We start from the raw sequence: 22,666 nt of genomic DNA on the forward strand, positions 1-22,666 counted from the left end.
CTGTCTCTTTCCCTCTCCCTTTCTCTCTGAAATAAATAAAAATGTATTTTAAAAATAATTTAAATTTTAAAGAAGAATACACAAACAAATAGAACTACATTACATGTTCATGGATCAGAAGAATTAGTATTATTAAAATATCCATAATACCCAAGTGATATATTGATTCAATGAAATCCTCATCAAAATACTAATGCATTTTCACAGAAATAGACAAAGTAATCCAAAAATCTGTATGGAATAACAGAATATTCCAAATAGCCAAAGCAACTATAAAAAAAAGAAAAACAAAGCTGGTGGTATAACACTTCTTGATTTTAAACTATACTACAAAACTATAGTAATTAAAACAGTAAGGTACTGGCATAAACATAGCCACATAAACCAATGGAACAGAACAGAAATCCCAGAATTAAATTCCTATATCCTATATAATAAAAGGCTAATATGCAAATCGACCGAACTGCAGAACGACTGGTCGCTATGACATGCACTGACCATCAGGGGGCAGACGCTCAATGCAGGAGCTGCCCCTGGTGGTCAGTGCGCTCCCAAAGGGGGAGTGCCACTCAGCTAGAAGCTAGGCTGAAGGCTGGTGAGTGCAGTGGTGTGATGGGAGCCTCTTTCGCCTCTGCAGCAGCGCTAAGGATGTCCGACATCCTGAGGGTTCCTGGACTGTGATAGAGCATAAATTTCATGCACTGGGCCGCTAGTATACAGATAATGAATAATCAACAAGGGAACCAAGAGCACCCAATGAGGAAATGGTACTGGGAAAACTTGATAAACACATGCAGAACAATGAAATTTGACCCCTATCCTATAAAAACTAACTCAAAATGGTTAAAAGAGTTAAGCATCAGACCTGATATCTTAAAATTCATAGAAGGAAATGTAGGAAATAAATCCCTCAACATTGGACTTAGCAATGAATTTTTTTATATGATATCAAAAGCATAAACAAAAATCTACAAATGAGACTACATCAAACTTAAAAGCTTCAGCACATCAAAGAAAGGAAAGAAAGAAAGAAAGAAAGAAAGAAAGAAAGAAAGAAAGAAAGAAAGAAGGAAGGAAGGAAGGAAGGAAGGAAGGAAGGAAGGAAGGAAGGAAGGAAGGGGAAAAAGAAAAGGAAAAGGAAAAGGAAAAGGAAAGGAAAGGAAAGGAAAGGAAAGGAAAGGAAAGGAAATGAAAGGAAAGGAAAGGAAAGGGAAGGAAAGAAGGAAGGAAGGAAGGAAGGAAGGAAGGAAGGAAGGAAGGAAGGAAGGAAGGAAGGAAGAAAGAAAGAAAGGAGGACAACCTAAAGAATGGAAGTAAATTTTTGCAATCTATACCTCAGAAAAGGAGTTATTTTCAAAATATATAAAGAAATCATAGAACTCATTAACAAAAATAATTCTATTAACTCAATAACAAAAAACAAATAATTTGATTTTAAATGGGCAGAGGAACTAAATCCACATTTCGAAAAAATGCCATCCAAATGATGAACAGTTCATGAAAAGGTGTTCAACATCACTAATCATTAGGGGACTGGAAAATCAAAACCACAAATGAGATATTACCTTACTCTTGTTAAAGTGGCTATTATCAAGAAGACAACAGATAAGTTTTCAAGGCTGTAGACAAAGGGCACTGTTGGAGAGAATGCAAATTGATTCAATAACTATGGAAAACAATATGGAGATTCCTAAAAGTATTGAAAGTAAAGCTACCATATGATCCAAAAATTATCCTTTTGGGCATATTCCCAAAGGAAATGAAAACACTCCCATGTTTCCTGCAACATTACTTACAACTAGAGGCCCAGTGCACAAAATTTGTGCACAGCAAGAGGTTTGGGATTGGGCCTAAACCGGCAGTCGGGCATCCCTCTCACAATCTGGGACCACTGCCTCCTAACTGCTCTCCTGCCTGCCTGATCGCCCCTAACTGCCTGCCCCCCACCGGCCTGGCCACCCCTTACTGCCCCCCCGCTGGCCTGGTCGCCCCCAATTGCCCTCCCCTGCTTCAGCAGCTTCTCCTATCTTCCCTGTCCAGCACACTGGCTGGTTAACATGGTATCTATATCTTAGCTCTCTATGAGCTCTTAGCCTTACATCGAGGCAGTACTAGCTCTCAGCTCCATCTGAGCTCTCTAGCCTCTCCTGCACACATAGGAGCTACATTCTCTGTGCCTACCACCTCTGCTTCTCTGAGCTCTCTTGCCTCTGCTCTGCCCAGCTGTTCTCTCTCACAGACTAACTGGGCATTAACCTGTATATCACTCCTTAGACAAAGAAGGCTTCATGCCAATAGTTACATCAATCATATTTTTGCTACAGAAGTGCACAGTGTACCGTGTGTCCTTGCACCCAATCATGATACCTTGACCTTGGCCACGGTGATATTAGGCTCATGCTTAGAGCGGCCTTGGCCATTCTGGTATATTGAAAACAAGGCCTCTGTGCTTTGATTGGCCTTGACTACTAGGCTTTTCTGGCGTGGTTCCTACAGATGTATATCAAATTTACATAATGTTATATGTCAAATATATTTCAATAAACAAAAGACTCAATGAGAGAAAATAGTCAGTCTACTTGAAACTGCTTTATGTATTATTTTGACTAATGCCAAATGAGGAAATAAATAAAAAAGCCAAAAGTGCAGGTATGGGTTAACAATTCTAAAACTCTTTAACATATATACAAAGTATTAAAAAATTAAATAAGTGGATACTACATGGTGGGGTGCAAGTTTCACACTGTTAGAAAGTTATAAAAGAGCCCAAACTCTTTGGTACTGGATTAAATTTTGAACTTAAGTTTACCTTAATATATATGCAAATGGATAGATACAGAAACAGGCAAAGATATTTCTGTACACACAGGTTGGTTGACATACATATGTTACCTATCTATGTCCTCTGAGACAGCCTAGAAGTAATGATACCTAGTAACCATGAGCATAAACAGTGTGCCCAAAATAATCAGTTTCTTGGAAACATGGTTGTTTCTAGGGCAAGGGTAGGGAAAAAGAAAAGCCTGAAACATACTGGAGTACCAGAAAGTAAGTAAAAGGTTAAAAAAACAAAAAAGAAAAAGGATAGGGGCATGTGAAAAAAACACAGGAGTTGCTTTGAGAGTTCCCAAGGCCAAATCCTATCTAATAAAAGAGTAATATGCAAATTCACCATCATCCCAAGACACAATATGGCCACCCCCATGTGGTCAAAGATGGCGGCCCCCATGTGGACACAAGGTGGCCACCACAAGATGGCTGGCAGGGGAGGGCAGTTGTGGGCATTTGGGGGAGGCCAGGCCTGCAAGGGAGGGCAATTGGGGAGGGGGGACCAGGACTGCAGGGGATGGCAGTTGGGGGGGTGGGAACCCAGGCCTGCAGGGGAGTGCAGTTGGGGGAGACCAGACCTGCAGGGGAGGGCAGTTGGGGGGAACCAGGCCTGCAAGGGAGGGTAGTTGAGGGTACCAGGCCTGCAGGGGAGGGCAGTTGTGTGAAGACCAGGCCTGCAGGAGAGGGCAGTTGGGGGGACCAGGCCTGCAGTGGAGGTCAGTTGGGGGGGACCAGGCCTATAGGAGAGGGCAGTTGGGGGGGACCAGGCCAGCAGGGGAGGGCAGTTAGGTGTGACCAGGCCAGCAAGGGAGGGCAGTTGGGGTGACCAGGCCTGTATGGGAGGGCAGTTGGGGGCAGCCAGGCCTGCAGGGGAGGGCAGTTGTGGGGGGACCAGGCGTGCAGGAGAGGGCAGTTGGGGAGACCAGGCCTGCAGTGGAGGACAGTTGGGGGGGACCCAGGCCTGCAGGAGAGTAAAGTTGGGGGGAACCAGGACTGCAGGGGAGGGCAGTTGTGGGCAATCAGGCTGGCAGGGGAGTGGTTAGGAGGTGATCAGGCTGGCAGGCAGAAGCAGGTTAGGGGCAATCAGTCAGAGGCAGGCAAGCGGTTGGGAGCCAGCAGTTCTGGATTTTGAGAGGGATAATCCAGATTGGAGAGGGTGCAGGCTGGGCTGAGGGATACCCTCCCCCATTCACAAATTTCGTGCACTGGGCCTCTAGTCTTGTTATAATTTGAGTATTAAAATAAATAATGGTAGTATTGAATATAACTCATGGTGTAAAATAAATATATGTCAACCATACTTATATAAAGAAGTGATGAAGGAAGGAAGGAAGGAAGGAAGGAAGGAAGGAAGGAAGGAAGGAAAGAAAGAAAGGAAGGAAGAAAGAGAGAAAGAAAAGAGATAAATCTTCCTTATGGAAAATTTTTTTTAAAATATGCAGATATTCTCTCTGTAGAGGTTGAAGCTTGATTTCCTCCTCCCTGAGTGTGAGCTATACTTTGACTTGTTTTCAAAATATGGAAAGAGGAAGTTAATAACTTTATACTATTGGAGGAACCTAAGAGAGACACTATCTTACCCAAGTGATCTAGATAAAATAATCACATGTGGCTGTCATGTGCTCCTGATGTGTGATATGAAAGTCACCTCACTCTGTGATATTATTTCTAATAATTCATAACCCCAATCTAAAGGTAAGAAAGATACCAGACAAACCCAAACCACAAACTGAGCAACATTCTACAAAATGCTTTATCAGTACTCGTAAAACTGTCAAAATTGGGGGAAAACAAACAGACAAACAAACAAAACACAGGAAAAATGAAAAACCTTCACAAACCAGAGGAGACTAGGAAAACATGTCAACTAAATGCAATGTGGTATCTGGGCTGTACCCTGAAACAGAAAAATTGGGTTAATTGGAAAGCTGGTGAAATCTGAATTAAGTCTAGAGTTCTAATAGTAACATAGCAGTGTTTATTAATGAATTTCAGAAAATATACTATAGTAATGTAAGGTGATAACATTAAAAGAAACTAAATCTAAAACATCTAAAATCTTTCCAAAATAAAATTGTATATATGTATTTAAGTCACAAGTGTTTGACTAATAAGTACTAGTAATTTTAACCTGAAACCACTTTTTAGAGTACTTTATAGATAGCTTATTTTTTCATTGAATTTGTTGGGGTGACATTGGTTTGCAAAACCATAAAGGTTTCAGATGTACAACTCAATAAAACATTATCTAATAGGTTGGGGAGATTAGAGGCATGATGGAACTATATTTTACCACTATATTTAGATTGCCATGGTCCAGTAGGACTTTGTGATGATGGAAATAAAAATAAATAACTAGATGTGACTATTGAGCACTTGAAATGTGACCAATAAGACTGAGAAACTGAAGGTAATTTAACTTTCATGTAATAGCTACATGTGACAGTGGCTACTACATTGGACACCACAGTTCAAGATGATCCATCAGGTGGCATGGTTCCTCAATGCAAGGGACCACCATCATAAGTAATATGTTTTAATAGAGCAGATTAAATATATTATATGACCATTTTTAGTGGTTATTAACAAAAGACATGTATTTGATCTACCAATAGGTCATAGTTTCTTTCTCTAATCCTAAACAGTTGATGTTTACTTCCTTCTGTGCTTCTTAATAAAGCATGCTATTTTCAATGGAATTATCTTATATTCTCTGTTAATTTTTTCTTATCTTTTTTGTTTTTTTGAGACACAACCTGATGTAATCTGATGAAATGTGACATGCTTGTCACTTTTGGTTAAAATTGAGTATAAATGGGCAAATATCCATGTTACTAGAATGTTTTCCCATTACTGGTTCCTGGCAGGTAATGGTCTAACGGCAAAACCCAACATGAAAAAAAAAAAAAAAAGCTCCCACACTAAAAAGCAGCTGGTGCCTATAAAAGAGTTGAACATTAAATGCACGGTAAAAACTGCTCCTATATTCTCAGGATTCTGTCTTGCTCCTCCATGTGTCTTGTATGAAAGCTTAAATAATTATTGTTTCTAAAAGCAATGATTAAAATATATAGAAAGAGAGTATGAGAAGAGGAATAGATAGAAAAACAGATTAACTAAACGATGGTATTCCTTTTTGTGGAAAGCATGTTTAGTGAAGAGAGAGAAATTGTGCATACAGGGATAATATATGACTAGAATTGTTTCTTGTCCAGGAGGCATTATACTTTAAGCCATGTTCTTAGTGATGCAGACATTTTCTACTTATAATGCCATATGAATTCCACCTTCCACTATTATGAAAATGAGGAATAACAGAAAGATACTCCATTTTATTTCTGTCACTCTCAAAAATATTAAGTTAATAATATGAAAAAGTATTTATCTAAATGGTCATTTCTTTTTTTCCAGTTCATGAAAGGCAAGAAATAGCCCCAGGTGATTTGATTTAATTTATACATCGCTGACAAAAGATAACATATGTTTGAAAGAAGGTATTTTAGTGAGTAAGAGTAAAACTAAAAATCATTTCAAGGAGACTGTATATTCTAGATTTACTTTTAACTGTCGCAGATAAAAAGGATTAATTAATGAAGTCTGTGCTCAACAGATAAAGGGCTCCATTGGCACTCGGTTAATTTTCTTGAAAGAGAAAGATAGTCCAGGTGAATTTCCTCTGTAGTTTGAAATGGAGCCCAGTGCTTGCTTCTTAATATCAGTAAAGAAAGAAAAAGCAGAATATAAAAGCTAAGAATTTATCATAAACTAGAGGCCCGGTGCACAAAATTTGTGCACAGGGTGCAGTCCCTAGTTCTGGCCATCGAGCGGAGTGTGAGCATCTGGTGTGGAAGAGCAGGTCCCAGCTGACCTCTGGGTCCTGGGCAGCACCTGGGCCCCGGGGCTCCCATGCACCCGCCTCCTCCTGAGTCACGGTGCCTGAGTCCCCATGTGGAGATGCAGTGAGCACGGCCAGACTGAGCACGGCCGGACACCTCGGGCCCAGGTTCAGTATGGGCCTCTGGGTCACCCAGCAGCGCGACATGGAAACCAGGCGGGCAGCGTGCTGTCTCCCGGTCAGCCTTGCAGACTGGCTCCTGGGTGAACCCATGGGGAGCCCAACTAACCCTTGCGGTCCCGGCAGCTGTGGCCCGGCTCACCTGGAAGAGGCTGCACAGGTGCAGGGCGGGTTCCTTGCAGGTGCCCGGCACCTGAGTGCAGGGGCTTCCCCCAGCATGGGAGCCCTGGCGTCCCAGGGGAGGGTAGCAGGAGGAGTGAGAGTGAGCTTGGCAGACACCCCACATTTTCACCACACCTCTGTCTCTGTCACCCCCACCCCCAGGACACCTGCCATGTTCTGCGCTGCCCCCTGGTGGTCAGCGCACGTCATAGCGAGTGATTGAACTTCTGGTCTCCCGATCAAAGTCCCAGTCAAACTACCACTCAAGGGGACAATTTGCATATTAGGCTTTTATTATATAGGATATTGCATCAATACATCCTTAAAAACTTTAAATATGAAATGCATACTTTAAGTCATGTATCTCATCTAGTTCACAAGAAATCATCTAGAATCTTTAAAACAAATCTAATAATCTGAAATTTGCCCTATATTACATGATTTATGATACTATAAAATATTACATAGTGCTACCTTAATTATATTACACCTCATACACATGGTGATGAAGCATGATTGGTCATTTTACTTAGTAGTAGAAACAATGAAAATTTGCCATTTATCATAAATGTGTTCTCAACGCTGTGTGAAACAATTGTAGTGGTATCTATGATGTAAGTACAACAAACATAAGGAGTAAAATAGTTATGTTCATCAATGAAAATAATATACAACTTGGAAAAATGCACTAGGAAATAGTCTTATGTAAATGTCAGAGCTCACAATGATCAATAACAACCTATAAAATTAGGTTTGAGGTTTGACAAAAAATGAAGCTTCACTCGAAATACTCAAGGCTGCAAGAATTTCAAGTGGTCATTATCAAATGAGTTAAGAATTAAGCTGTTATTAAGGATGTAAGAAAATTACTTTTTAAAGGGGATCTTTTCCTCACAACATGTAGAACATTTCTGCATGATGAAATGAAGACTCTGACAGTGCCTCCAAAACAATTTCTCAGAATTAAGAGAACTTTTTTTTTAATTAAATCTTTATTGTTGGAAGTATTACATATGTCTCCTTTCCCCCCCCCCTCATTGACCTCTTCTAGCCCACCCCACCCTCCTGCCCTTGGCCTCCTGTGTCCATGGGTTATGCATACATGCATACAAGTTCTTAGGTTGATCTTTTCCCACCCACATCCGCCTTCCCTCTGAGATTCGACAGTCTGTTCCATGCTTCTGTGTCTCTGGATCTATTTTATTCATCAGTTTTATTTTGCTCATTAGATTCCACAAATGAGTGAGATCATGTGATACTTGTCTTTCTCTGACTGGCTTATTTTGCTTAGCATAATACTCTCCAGATCCCTCGATGGTGTCTCAAAGGGTAAGAGATCCTTCTCTTTTACTGCTGCATAGTATTCTATTGAGTAAATGTACCACAGCATTTTTATCCACTCATCTACTGATGGGCACTTGGGCTGTTTCCATATCTTAGTTATTAAAAATTACGCTGCTATGAACATAGAGGTGCATACATTCTTTCTGATTGGTGTTTCTGGTCTCTTAGGATATATTGCTCGAAGTGGGATCACTGGGTCAAATGGCAGTTCCATATTTAATTTTTTGAAGAAACTCTATACTGTTTTCCATAATGGCTGCACCAGTCTGCATTATCACCAGGAGTATACTAGGGTTCCCTTTTCTCTGCATCCTCACCAGCACTTGCTATTTGTTGATTTGTTGATGATAGCCATTCTGACAGGTGTGAAGTGATACCTCATTGTCATTTTAATTTGCATCTCTCTAATGACCAGTGACTTTGAGAATTTTTCATATGTCCCTTGGCCATATGTGTGTCTGCTTTGGAGAACTATCCATTTAGTTTCTTTGCTGATTTTTTAATTTGATTGTTTGTCTTCCTTTTGTTAAGTTGTATGAGTTCTTTATATATTTTGAATAGTAAACTTTGCCAGACATAGCATTGCCAAATATGTTCTCCCATACAGTGTGCTCCATTTTCATTTTGTTAATGGTTTCTTTTGCTGTGCAGAAATTTTTTATTTTGATGTAGTCCCATTTGTTTATTTTCTCCTTAGGAAATGTATCCACACACATATTGCTAGGAGAGATGTCTGAGATTTTGCTGCCTATGGTTTCTTCCAGGATTTTTATGGCTTAACGACTGACATTTAAGTATTTTATCCCTTTTGAGTTTATTCTTCTGTATGGGTTGGTGTGGGTTGGTGGTCTAGTTTCATTTTGTTGCGTGTATCTGTCCAATTTCCCCAACACTATTTATTAAAGAGACTGTCTTGACTCCATTGTATGTTCTTGCATTCTTTGTCAAATATTGAATGAGCATAACGGCTTGGGCTGATTTCTGAGGTCTCTGTTATGTTCCATTGATCTATATGCCTGTTCTTGTGCCGGTACCAGGCTGTTTTGATTACAGTGGCTTTGTAGTATAATGTAGTATCAGGTATTGTGATCCTGCCAACTTTGTTCTTCTTTCTCAAGATTGCTGCAGCTATTCTGTGTCCTTTTTTGTTCCATATAAATTTTTGGAGTATTTGTTCTAGATCTGTGAAATGTGCTGTTGGTATTTTAATAGGGATTACATTGAATCTGTAGATTGCTTTGGGTGATATGGACATTTCAATGATGCTAATTCTACCATTTCATGAACATTGTATATTCTTCCACTTTTTTATATCTTCCTCTATCTCTTTTTACAATGTCCTGTAGTTTTACAAGTATTATTAAAGTTAACTTTATTCCTAAGTATCTTAATTTTTTTGTTACAATGGTAAATGGGATTGAGGTATAGTTTCTCCTTCTGACAATTCATTATTGGTATATAAAAATGCCATCATTTTCTCTGTGTTAATTTTGCATCCTGCTACATTGCCAGATTTATTTATTAAATCTAGTAGGTTTTGGTGGAGTCTTTAGGGTTTTCTTTGTACAATATCATGTCTGCTGTGAATAATGACAGGTTTACTTCCTCCTGTCCAATTTGGATGCCTTTTATTTCTTCTTCTTGTATGATTACTATGGCTAAGACTTCCAATACTATGTTGAATAACAGTTATGAAAGCATACATCACTGTCTTGCTCCTGTTCTTAGGGGAAATGATTGAAGTTTTATCCATTGAGTATAATGTTCCCTGTAGGATTGTCACATATGGCCTGTATTATGTTGAGGTATTATCACTCTATTCCCACTTTACTAAGAGTTTTTATCCAAAAAGAAAAGGTGTTAGCTTTTGTCAAATGCTCTTTCTGTGTCTATTGACATGATCGTGTGATTTTTGTCTTTCAATTTGTTTATCTGATGTATCATGTTTATTGATTTGTGAATATTGTACCAGCCTTGCATCGCTGGCATAAATTGTACTTGGTCATGGTGTATGATCTTTTTAATATATTGCTGGATGCAATTTTCTAATATTTTGTTGAGGATTCTAGCATCTATGTTCATCAGGGATATTGGCCTGTAGTTCTCTTACTTTGGAGTGTCTTTGTCTTATTTTGGAATTAGGATAAGGTGGACCTCATAAAAAGAGCTTAAAGTGTTCCTTCCTCTTGGATTTGTTTTGAATAGTCTGAGGCATATAGGTGTTAGTTTTTCTTTGAAGGTTTGGTAAAGCTCCCCTGTAAAGCCATCAGACCAGGGCTTTTGTTTGCTGGGAGGTTTTTTTTATCACTGCTTGTATTTCATCAGTTATTATTGGCCTGTTCAGGTTTTCTGATTCTTCCTGACTCAGTTTTGGAAGATTGTATTTTTTAGGAATTTGTCCATTTCATCCACATTGTCCAGTTTGTTCATAGTTGTTCATAGTATTTTCTTACAATCTTTGTATTTCTGTGGTGTCTATTGTTACTTCACCACTTTCATTTCCAATTTTATTTGGTTCCTCTCTCTTTGTTTCTTAATGACTCTGGCTAAGGGTTCATCAATCTTGTTTATCTTTTCAAAGAACCAACTCTTGGTTTCATTTATCTTTTGTATTGTATTTTTAGTTTCTATGTCATTTATGTCTGCTCTAGTCTTTATTATTTCCTTCCTTCCATTTACTCTGGGATTTTCTTGTTGTTCTCTAATTCTTTAAGTTGTAGGGTTAAATAGATTATTATTAATTTTTCTTGGTTTTGGGGGTAGGCCTGTAGCGCTATGAACTTCCCTTGCAGGCCTGCTTTTGCTGTGTTCCAGAGATTTGGGGTTGTTGTGTGTTCATTTTCATTTCTTTACAGGAAATTTTTTATTTCTTTTTTGAGTTCATTAGTAACCCATTCATTGTTTAGTAACATGCTATTTAGCCTCCATGTGGTTGAATATTTTTTTAGGTTTTTTACTATAGATGATATCTAATTTAATTCCATTGTGATATGAAAATATGCTAGATATGATTTCAATATTTGTGAACTTGTAGAGACTTGTTTTGTGTCCTAACATGTGGTCTATCTTTGAGAATGACCCATATTCACTTGAGAAGAATGTATATTCTGTAGCTTTGGAGTGAAATGTTCTATAAATATCTATTAAATCCATCTAATACAGTGTCATTTATAGTCTCTGTTTCCTTGTTATTTTTTTGTCTGGAATATTTAGCCAATGAAGTCAGCAGGGTGTTAAAGCTTCCTACTATGACTGTATTGCTGTTTATCTCTCCCTTGAAGTCCTCTATAATATAATTACATTACTATATATATTTAGGTGCTCTGATATCAGGTGCATATATGTTTACCAGGGTTATAGTCTCTTGTTGAATTGATCCCTTTAGTATTATGTAGTGACCATTATTGTCTCTTGTTATAGACTTCATTTTGAAGTTTATTATGTCAGATATGATTATTGTCACCCCAGCTTTTTTTTTTTTTTAATTTGCATGGAAAAAAATTTCCCATCCCTTCACTCTCATTTTGTGTGATTCTTTTGTTCTGAGGTGGGTCTCTTGTATAGCATATATTTGGGTCATGTTTTCATATCCATTCATGTACCCTATGTATTTTCATTGGAGCACTTAGTCCATTTACATTTAAGGTTATTATTGACTAGAGGCCCGATGCACAAAATTCGTGCAAGGGGCTTGGCCCTCGCAGCCCTGGCTGCCTCGGCCTATCGCAGCCCTAGCTGCCTTGGCCCATTGTGGCCCATTGCAGCCCCAGCTGCCTCGCAGCCCCGCCCACTGGTCATTCCAGAAGGTCCGGAAGGTGGTTTCAGAAAGTTGTTCCACCATCTGGTCTAATCAGCATATTAGCTCTTTATTATATAGGATAGATGTTTATTGCCATTTTAATTATGTATGCCTATGTTTCTCTCTTTATTTCTTCTCATTACAGCATTCCCTTTAGCATGTCTTGCAGTGCTGATTTGATGGTGATAAACTCCTTTGGCTTTTTTGTGGCCTGGGAAGCTCTTTATTTCATCATCTATTTTGAATGATAACCTTGCTGGATATATTAATCTTGGTTTCAGATCCTTGCTTTTCATTACCTGAAATACTTCATGCCATTCCCTTCTGGCCTGTAGAGTTTAGGATGAGAAATCAGCTGACGGCCTTATGGGAGCTCCTTTGTAAGTAACAAATTGTTTTTCTCTTGTTGCCTTTAAGATTCTCTCTTTGTCTTTAATTTTTGGCATTTTAATTATGTGTCTGATCATGGACCTGTTTGGGTTCTTCTTGCTTGGGACTCTCTGTGGCTCCTAAACTTGTGTGACTGTTTCCTTCATCAGGTTAGGAAACTTTTCTGCCATTATTTCTTCAAACATTTGCTCAGCTTCTTCCCCTTCTCATACATCTATGATGCAGATATTGTTACATTTCATGTTGTCCCACAGTTCCCTTAAACTATCCTCCTATTCATTGTTTTTTTTATTTTTGGTTTTCTGATTGTGTGATTGTTTTTTCTACCCTGTCTTCTAATTCACTGTTCCAATCCTCAGCTTCCCCTAATCTACTGTGTTTTCCACTGTGTTCTTTATTAGTGCTATGGCATTCTTCATAGTTACTATGTCTTTTACCATGCTGTTGAGCATCTTTGCCATCATTATTGTGAATTCTGTGTCTGATAAATTTCTTATCTCCATTTCCTTTAGCTCTTTTTCTGGAGAATTTTTTTGTTCTTTCACTTGGGGCTTATTTTTTATCTCCCCATTTTGGCTGCCTGTATGGGTTTGTGTCTGTATATTTGATAAATCTTTTAAGACTCCTAGAACAATGTCAGATGTTGTTTGTGACTAGCCCTGAGTATCCTATTTGGAGCTATTAGCAATGCACAGTTTGTGGCTCCCTCAGCTGGGTGCCTTTTGAAAGGCCCAAGAAATGCATCAGGGTCTTTTTTTCCTAGCCCCCAGCCTAGGGTTAGTTCAGGCAAAGACTCAAAGGCTCCACAGACTCGCCTCTGCCTGCAGTCCCATTGACACTCACTTGATTAGCCTCTGGCTATTGACTACAGAGTAGGGTGAGAGGTCCTCCAATAGGCAACTGCCTTACATCCAGGCAAAAACATCCTGCATAGCAAAGTCCTCCACCAAAAAAGAAAGATTTCCTCCACAGCCTGATGGAATGACTCAGCACAGGAAACCAGGATGGATGCCTACCGAGCTCCAACCCCAGAGTCTCCCATCCTGGTTTCTGCTTACACAGCTCCAGTTCACTCTGCCCTCCCTCTACCAGAGTCCAAAGTGAGTGGCTGCACATCAAATTTTGTGTGTTGGCCCTTTAAGAGGGAGCCTGCATTTCCAGCAGTCTCTCTCTGGCAGACAGCAACCCTGCTGCTTTTCATAGCCAGATGTTCTATGGGCATCTTTGTCAGTCCTGGTGCTCTGGGCCAGGGAGCCCAGCTTGGGATTTAAGACCCCGGAGTTCTCAGTGGGAACCCCCCACAGTTGAGATATCTCTCTGTAAATTCAGCTGCTATCTGTGGTAGCCTGGTCAGCCCTTTCATGCCTCCGTATTTCCTACCAGTCTCTGTGCATTCTCCACTTTCCATCTTTGGTTATAAGGGTTTTCTCCAGCTTGCCTTCAGTTGATTTTTCAGTGTGGGTCTTCTGTATTTTAGTTGTGTCTCCAGTTTGGTCCTGGAACTTTCTGCTTGTTGGGCGCACACTGAACAGTGAGAACAAGGAAAATGGCTGCGAGAATAACAGTGAGATTTAAAAAAGAAAGCAAGTGAATTGGATCATAAAACTCTAAGAGGATAAAAGCAGGACTGCAGATACAGGTGAGCAGAAAGAACCCAAATATAATGACTGACCCATTGATACATTGATCATATAATATTTCACCCAAACTGATCTGATCTTGATATTTAAAAGGACCATTAGTAACTATGGTGAGACAGAAATAAACTGTGACAGTAGCCCTACACGCCTAAGAGAGATCCCATTCAATCCCCCCATTGCCCAGCTCCCCAGGCCCTGAAGTGAATCAAACAGAAGTCCTGCTGCCCCACCCACTTCAGCCGAAAAGGCTGGTGGTGGGTGTTTGTCCACTTCAGCTCCTCTGGGCAAAGATGCTCAGGCTGGAAGCGTGCCCACAAGACCCTCCCATGATCCAGATCCCCGCTGCGTGACCCAGAACACGATGTATGATGTGAAGGGCCCTCGGGATATATTAGCTATTGAAAGGACAAAATGAATTTTTATAGAAGAATTAACAAATATCATTAATGAATGTGTTCATTAAATTAATAATAAATTACTAGGGCTCCCTATAAGACAGAGCTCAGTATTTTAAGGGCCTATTGGAAGGAGCTCTCCTTGAATGTCAGCTCCTACCCAAAACTATAGTGACCAAAATAGTCTGAAGGAAGAAAGAAATATGGATACCTGGGTTTGGTGCTACTGTGTAAGGAAAGAAATAAAGACACAGGAGAAATTTAAAAAGAAAGAAAACTTTTAAAAAGAGAGAAAGAATATAAAAGAGTAAAACTGGCATACAATGACCTTTAACATATGCAAGTTTCATTAATCTTAGAGGAGGGAAAGCTGAATCCCTAAGCAATAAACGCTAACTTATTTTTACTAGCAACCTGACATGTTAATTAAGGAAGGAGAGAGGGCTTTCTTCCTCCCATTGATCCTCTAGCTTGCTACAGTGGATGTATACAGCTCAACAATTTTTAAAACCTTGATTACTAGTTTGACCAATGGAGGAGTGTCATAGGTAAGGTGGCACAAGCAACAACAGGATAACTAAAAAAAAACAAGAAACTATTAATAACTGGTGTTTAAGAGCCTCTTACATTCTGGGTGCTGTATATACTAAGCAATGTGCCACCTAACAGAGTTGAATGAAATAAAATCAGAAATGTGAATTAATTTGCAAAGTTACATAAGTAGCATCCTTGTCCGAGTGAATTTAATATTTTATAAGTACTGGAGATGTAATGCACAACATGACGACTATGGTTAACACTGTTATATGGTATAGCGGAAAGTTAAGAGAGTAAATCCTAACACAAGGGGGAAAAATATATATGCATTGTGGAATATGCTTAAAACTGACCTGTCATTGAACTGAACTCAAAATAAATTAAAAATAAATTGAAGATCAGGGCACTGGATTGAAAATATAATGGAATGAAACAACTAACCCCATTACCTGTCACTTTCTTATTATTCTTGTTTCAATACTTAATGCCCAAGAGCTGTTGAAGCAGCCCATGGAACAACAAAAAAGTAATATGAACATTTTAGATAAAGAACAAATGTTTGGTAAATTATAAAATTAATATTTTCATTGTCCAATGTGTATCCAACAAATAAAAAAATGTTCTTAACCCTGAGAAAGTGTTCTGAAGGTGTTCATTTTATCATTTTACCTCCCCTAGACTTGAGGGTCAGTACATATTTCCCCCCATATTGTCCTTCGGTGATTTCATTGGCAACCTGGGAAAGAAAGAAAGGCATGTTAAGAACTAAGTTGCCTGTCTCTCTTGTAAGGTTCTTCCTGTACTTAAGACATGGATGAGTGTTGTGTGGAAGAAGAGTAACAAACATGGAATGTAGGGAGATAGCCCCCTTTTCCCACACAGACTCTGTTCATTCTTCTATATAAAAAAAAAAATGCTATTTGTTAATTTTGAAACAAGTTATAAATAAGATTTATGTCTAGGAATAGGCAAAATGTTATATATAAATCCAAGTTCATTTGCTAAGAAAAAAACTAAAATAGACTCTTTTCACATTGCAAACCATCTGTTCTTGTCATGTGAATATTAAGGCAATATTTTATAAAATATGTTAACAACTAAAGAAGCCACTATGTCTGAATACCTCCTAATCTTACCGAAGGCAACATTAGAAAACCTGTTTTTTTAGAGATATGAGAAAAATCTATGTATTGGGGGCTTATGGAAAGAGAGGACATCGTCACAGATCATTTTTCAAAAGGGAAAGCAAGCCCTGGCCAGTGTTGTTCAGTGGTGAGAGTGTTGTCCTGTGCATATCAGACAGGGCACGCACTCAGGTTGCAGATGCAGTTCCACCGATGTTTCTCTTTCTCTCCCTCTCCCAGCCTCTCTCTTTAGAATCATATCCTCAGGTGAGGATTAAAAGGGAAGCGGGAAGCGGGGAGGGGGAGACAAGGATATAAATGTATTTAAGAGGAAATACATATCCTAATAGGAAAAACAAAAGATATTTCATAAATGGAGAGCACTTGGATATTTTAATGGCCAAAATAAAACCCAAAACATTCAACATATTATAGATTCCAGGAAGTCCCAAACATATATAAAGTTAAAGAATCCAAAAGTAAGTTAAAATGGGCAATAATATGACACTAAATAAACTCTCCATGGCCATTAAAACTCAAAAATATCATCCAAGTTTTTTGACTTACATAAAGAAATTTTTATTGTTCCAAAGTTTACAAATTAAATTGGGAAAATAGAGCTCTCTCCTCAGGTTTTGCCACATGATCACTGGATACTCTGATACTATGGTTTAAATTGCAGCTATCAAGTCTTTTCTTAGAATCCTATTTGCAAAGCAATTTTATGGCAACAGCTTTGTTTCTTTTCAGTGAAAATATAAAATAAAATTTTCGCCAGGTTGAATATATTTTATCTTGCAAAGCCATACCTGGGCCTTCTTTGAAAATATAATTATAGTCCAGTTATGCTCTAGGCAATTTGTCTTAATCTTTCCATTTTAAGAAACATATCTGCAAATGTAAAATCCTGTGTGGAAATCAAACTGTATGTGGGTATGACAACTACCTAATCAGACTCCATGTGCTCAGGATGATTGAATTTGTTGTACATTATAGGTTGATATAGTATTGAAAAGAAGTAAGCACACCGGGGAAAAGAAACAGCACCACAGATTGAATTCATGGTTTGTGGAAGAGGAAACATAAACAGGCTGGAGTATGTTCTGAATTAACACTAACCCCTATTTAATAATGAAAATGAAAATATCAGAGTCTTTCCTAGCACAGGGTATGAAAGACTGTGTGGGATTTTTAGCCAACCTGTGATGTTGTTGCTGAAGTAAGTAGTAAGTTCTTAAGGACTGCCGATCGATAGCTTCAAAGCAGTTGGAAACTTACGTATGGCAAACATGTATTATAAGATTGATTTTTACAGCAGAAATCTTTATATCAAGCAGGTTCCTTGGAAGCAAATGATAAAATGAATATAGCTCTGGAAAGGGAGTACTCAAGCTGGTGCACTATCAGCCAAGGTGACATACATTACAAAAGACAACTGAGGTGCAAAGCCATGGAAAGATAATCAATTTTCCTGATGGTGCACGGTGGCTTGCCTGTTGTCTTTTTAATACATTGTCAAATAAGCAATGGGTATTTGTTCATCAGTGAATTTTTTTTGGACCAGTAGAAATTGCAAGAATCGTTAATAACTGCCTTTCAAAAAATGTAAAGAGTGGAAACCTAACAAGCAGGACAATTATTTCTTTTATCAGGATTAATCATGAATACAGATGCATAAATACATGTCTTTCATAAGGTCTTTAATTCCTACATAAGGGAGAATGAATTTCATTTTTTGATTTAATCCTATAATCAGAATGTTTTTCATTTTATAATTTAACAGAACAAATCAAAATTCCTGTAAGGTATCATCTATTTAGCATCTTTAAAAATTATTATCTTACTCTTAGATGGGAAACCTTCAGTAGTAATACCTAAGTTTATAGCAATATTGTCTAGAAATTCATAAGATCATTTCCTATCTTTAACTAAATGACAAATCATGTATAGTCAACGAAACCATCATACTGACTGATTTCAGAGCAAAGATTTTACCTTGATAATTAATTTTTTAAAAGTGGAAACTGGAGTGTAAAGCAATTGAGAAATGTAAATGCAATTCACCATTAAATTCCCATTGTTTTTCAAGCTAGCAATCTACTTTCTATATGGAATGACTATTTTTATTGCAGTTGTTCCTAAGCTTTCAACTAGTCAATAAGACAATATTATAAAAATATTCTTAATCATCTTCTGTCTAAAACTGTAAAATCATTAAGACTTTGTTCCAGCATGTTGATTTTTTTCTTCAATTTAAAAGCAGGATTTTAGGTAAGCTTTTGTTGCAATATTCACTCACCAGTAATAAAATAGCACACATTGCATTTTGGATAAGTTACTGAAGCCAGTAAGTATGTATATATATATATATATATATATATATATATATATATATATATATATATTTGAATTACACAAAACTGGGGTATTTGTAGATATCTAAATGTATTTACAAAAAGCAACTATTCTTAGATTGCAGTTCTCCTACATAGGAATTAGATAAAATTAATTCTCCTAAGTTAATACATAACTATAATGGAAAAATATCAAACATTATTATTTCTCAGGTAATCCATAGATTCAGAAAAAGAATCATGCTGTTGTATTTTTTAAAGTCCCATTTCAGGTGACACTGTTTTATTTATCAATGGTTAAAGAATAAGGGTGTTACTTGAGAAAGCTATTTGGAGTATTCAAGATTCTGGCAAAGCATTATGAGTTTCAGTTCATTGAGAAACTGATATATAATAATAAGTTTTTAAATTATAAGAATGATATTTTTGTTTTAATGGAAATAAGGCCTTTTAAAATTCATAAATGTGGATGATGCTAAAAAATTAAAACTGTCTTTTAGTTCAAAGTATTTGAAATAATGCAACTATCACAAAATTAAAGAAAAATATGAAATGGATTTTTTGTGTTAAGATATTTGTCAATTGCTCATTTTTCTCATATTTATCCTCACTGTCATTAGCCCTAGCATTCAGGCATCACAGAAAATAGTAAATACAAGATTTTATTATGACATTAAACATTTGTGTTTGTTTTGTCAGTTTTTAATTTCTTTGACAAGTATGGCTACCAGATTCCATCTGGTGTCTTCACCACCCAATTCAAAATCTGCAGAAAGATTCCAGCTAATGATTAGAAATAAAGTGAGTTGGTATTTGTTTTACTTTATCTTAAGCACGATGGTTGTTACTAGAAATTCCTGATCATCAGTTTTCTTAGACTGAAAACTAGATTGCAGATTGAGAAGTCCTAAATTTTTCTTGAGTTAAAAAATGGTATGAATTTTTAAGCTAAAATTCATGGTAATATAATGAGCACACAATTAATATTTTCAAACAATGGGTTTGTAGCCATCTGTTAGAACCTTGCTCTGGGTTACATGTTTTTAATGATCTAAAAGTCTAAAGTAGCTTCTAAAAGACTCAAGAACTGTAATAAAAATTGACCCCTGAGCCTTAGCTGGTTTGTCTTAGTGGATAGAGCATCGGCCTGCAGACTGAAGGGTCCCGGGTTCGATTCTGGTTAAGGGCACATGCTGAGGTTGTGGGCTAGATCCCCAGTAGGGGGCATGCAGGAGACAGCCAATCAATGATTCTCTCTCATCACTGATGTTTCTATCTCTCTCTACTTCTCCCTTCATCTCTGAAATCAATGAAAATACGGTATGTTTTTTAAAAAGTGACCCCTGACTCTTAATGTCAGGGCAAAACACATGTAAGAAACTGCCTACAATACAAAGATTATGAAAATAAAGAATTCTCAAAATGAATGAATTGTTAGTTGGTACTCATAACAAATAGTAATTTTTTTTAGCATCAGGTATTAATTGCCTCAATGAATAAATAGCATATTGTTACTTTTTAGGATTTTGTACCACTAAAGACACCCAATCATATGAATTTAAGTTCCTTGACATTGCACTCAGTGTATTGTACCCTATATCTTGAAGAAGCAGCCTGGTGTACAATAAATTATTTACAAAAAAAAAAGTCAACCATAGGTGGTTAAATACAAGACATACAATTCTCTATTTCCCTAGGTAGGATGAAGCACCATCTTCCACAAGGTGATATAGTGCAACAAGCATCTCATCTACAAGACATCCGTTTTCCAGCTGACAATGGTCCAAAACAACACTTCAGACTTGGGGAAAAAATGCCTTCCTCTCAGCACAGTGCTGACATAAATCCTAATGACCTGATACTTTTAACTACTTTCTTTTAACAACCTCTTGTTCTATTCTCCTGCAGGATCTTGAAATGAGCTGAGAGTAAAATGCTACCCACAGCACTTAAATCAGACTTGGGGCCTAATAACAGGTTTTTTTAAGCCACCCACTTTCTACTCTGTCTTCCTAATTATTGTCATCAATGTGCACTTTTTTTTTTCCTTGAGAGGAAATATTGACGTTTTTGGAGTGAAATATTGAAATGGTGCACTTGTTTTATTGATGATTCTGCAGCAGCTAACATTCACAAAACTAAAGTTTGCAGAACTTTGTGGATGAGGCCAAAACATTAAGAGACAATTAAGCAAAGGAGTAAAACAGGACTTCCTAATTAATTAGCAGATATTTCTCTAATCTTCCCTGCATGAGAATCTAGTTGTATAAAATAAATCTTGATATCCAGCACTGATTAAAGTTCCAAGTTGCCAAATGAAAGTAATAACAACTCTGTTCATACACATTAAATCTGTTTTTAGAAACTTCTGAGCCTGAAAGAGAGTTGTAAACTTTTATAAGTATGAGCAAGCTTTTAACACTGCAGTTTCCACCTCCTCGGCCTGATTAATGAGCAAGCTTTAGGAAGGAAATGAGATAAGGTACATATAAAGGAGATTTAGAAACCCTACTACCCTTTGGTCATGCAGTCTATACATGTCCATTTCTTTATGCAGTGTTCTTTCACACTAACATTGCTACAATGGTCTTGCATTTCCAGAATTTTTCTGACATAATGCATTTAATAAATACTAATAAGCTCTTTCATGTATAAAAGCTCTCACAACCTTTGACTCTCCCATTTCTGGGTGTTGTGAAGATTTCTCTGTTATTAACTAAAACAAAATTGTTAGTAACAATTAGTCTCTTTCCCACCTCAGGGCTTAGGGGAACAGTTTTACTATGTCTTAGTAAACTGGTCACATCATCATACATACTTCCTAAAGGAATTAAGTGTGATCTAGGGTGTTTATAGCCAAGGAGGATCAAATTAATAACAGATTTTTTTTTACCATATAAGACAAATTTATCTCTATTTATTCTTCAAAAAAGAAAATTGGACTAATTGTTTTGACTATAGGTATTGGTAATGCCACAGCATGTATGGGAATATTATTTTAAACAATGTTTTTTAAACTATTGTTTTTATAACTAGAATAATTTCTTATGATAACACCAAAATCATATTTTATCTTTCTCCCTTTTTTATTAAATGTATTGGGGTGACTTGCTTAATAAGATCATATAGGTGTCACATGCACATTTCTATGACATATCTGCATATTGCATTTTGTGCCCACCATCCAAATTCAAATCATCTTCTCTCTCCATATATTTGTCCCCTTTATCTTTTACTAACTCCCTGCCCACCCCCCTTCCCTCTGGTAACCACCAAACTGTTGTCTTTGTGTATGAATTTAATTTTATATATCACGTATGAGTGAAATCATTTGGTTCTTTCCTTTTTCTGACTCTTACTTCACTTAGCATGATATTCTCAAGGTCCATTCATGTTGTTGCAAATGGCAATATTTCATCTTTTCTTATGACTGAGTAGTATTCCATTGTATATATGTACCACATCTTTATTCAGTCATCTAGCGAAGGACACTTCCATGATTTGTACCATGTTGTTTCCATGTTTTGGCCACCATGAATAGAGCTACAATGAGCATAATGGTGCATATATCTTTGCAAATAATTGTTTTCCAATTTTTCAGGTAGATACCCAGAAGAAGGTTTGCTTCTTCATATAAAAGCATGTCTTAATATATACCTGTTGTATTGATTTAAGAGCATCCCCTCATGAAAGTCATCTTTAAAACAACAGTCTAAAAGAAAGAGCCTGCCATACGACTCCTCAGAGATAGTTTCAGTACAAAGCTCTTTCTCTCAATGTAGTTTCCCTTGAAAAGTGGTTATTTCATCTCAAGATGTCTCTACAATAATGGATGTAAGGCAAGCACGTCAAACTCAAAGGCAGACACGGGCCAAATAAACAAGGTTTAAGTGTATGTGGGCCGCAAATAAACAAAAGCTTCAATTTTCATAGAAACATAGGTTTATTTCGATAGAGACATGCTAAATACAAAGGGCTGAAATAAATGACTAATCATTAACATTAAACAATAGAACATTTTAATAAAAATTAATATCTTTTCTTGAACATTAATTTACCAGAGACTGATTACTCGTA

The sequence above is a fragment of the Eptesicus fuscus genome, chromosome 5, assembly GCF_027574615.1.
Source record: "Eptesicus fuscus isolate TK198812 chromosome 5, DD_ASM_mEF_20220401, whole genome shotgun sequence".
NCBI lineage: Eukaryota > Metazoa > Chordata > Mammalia > Chiroptera > Vespertilionidae > Eptesicus > Eptesicus fuscus.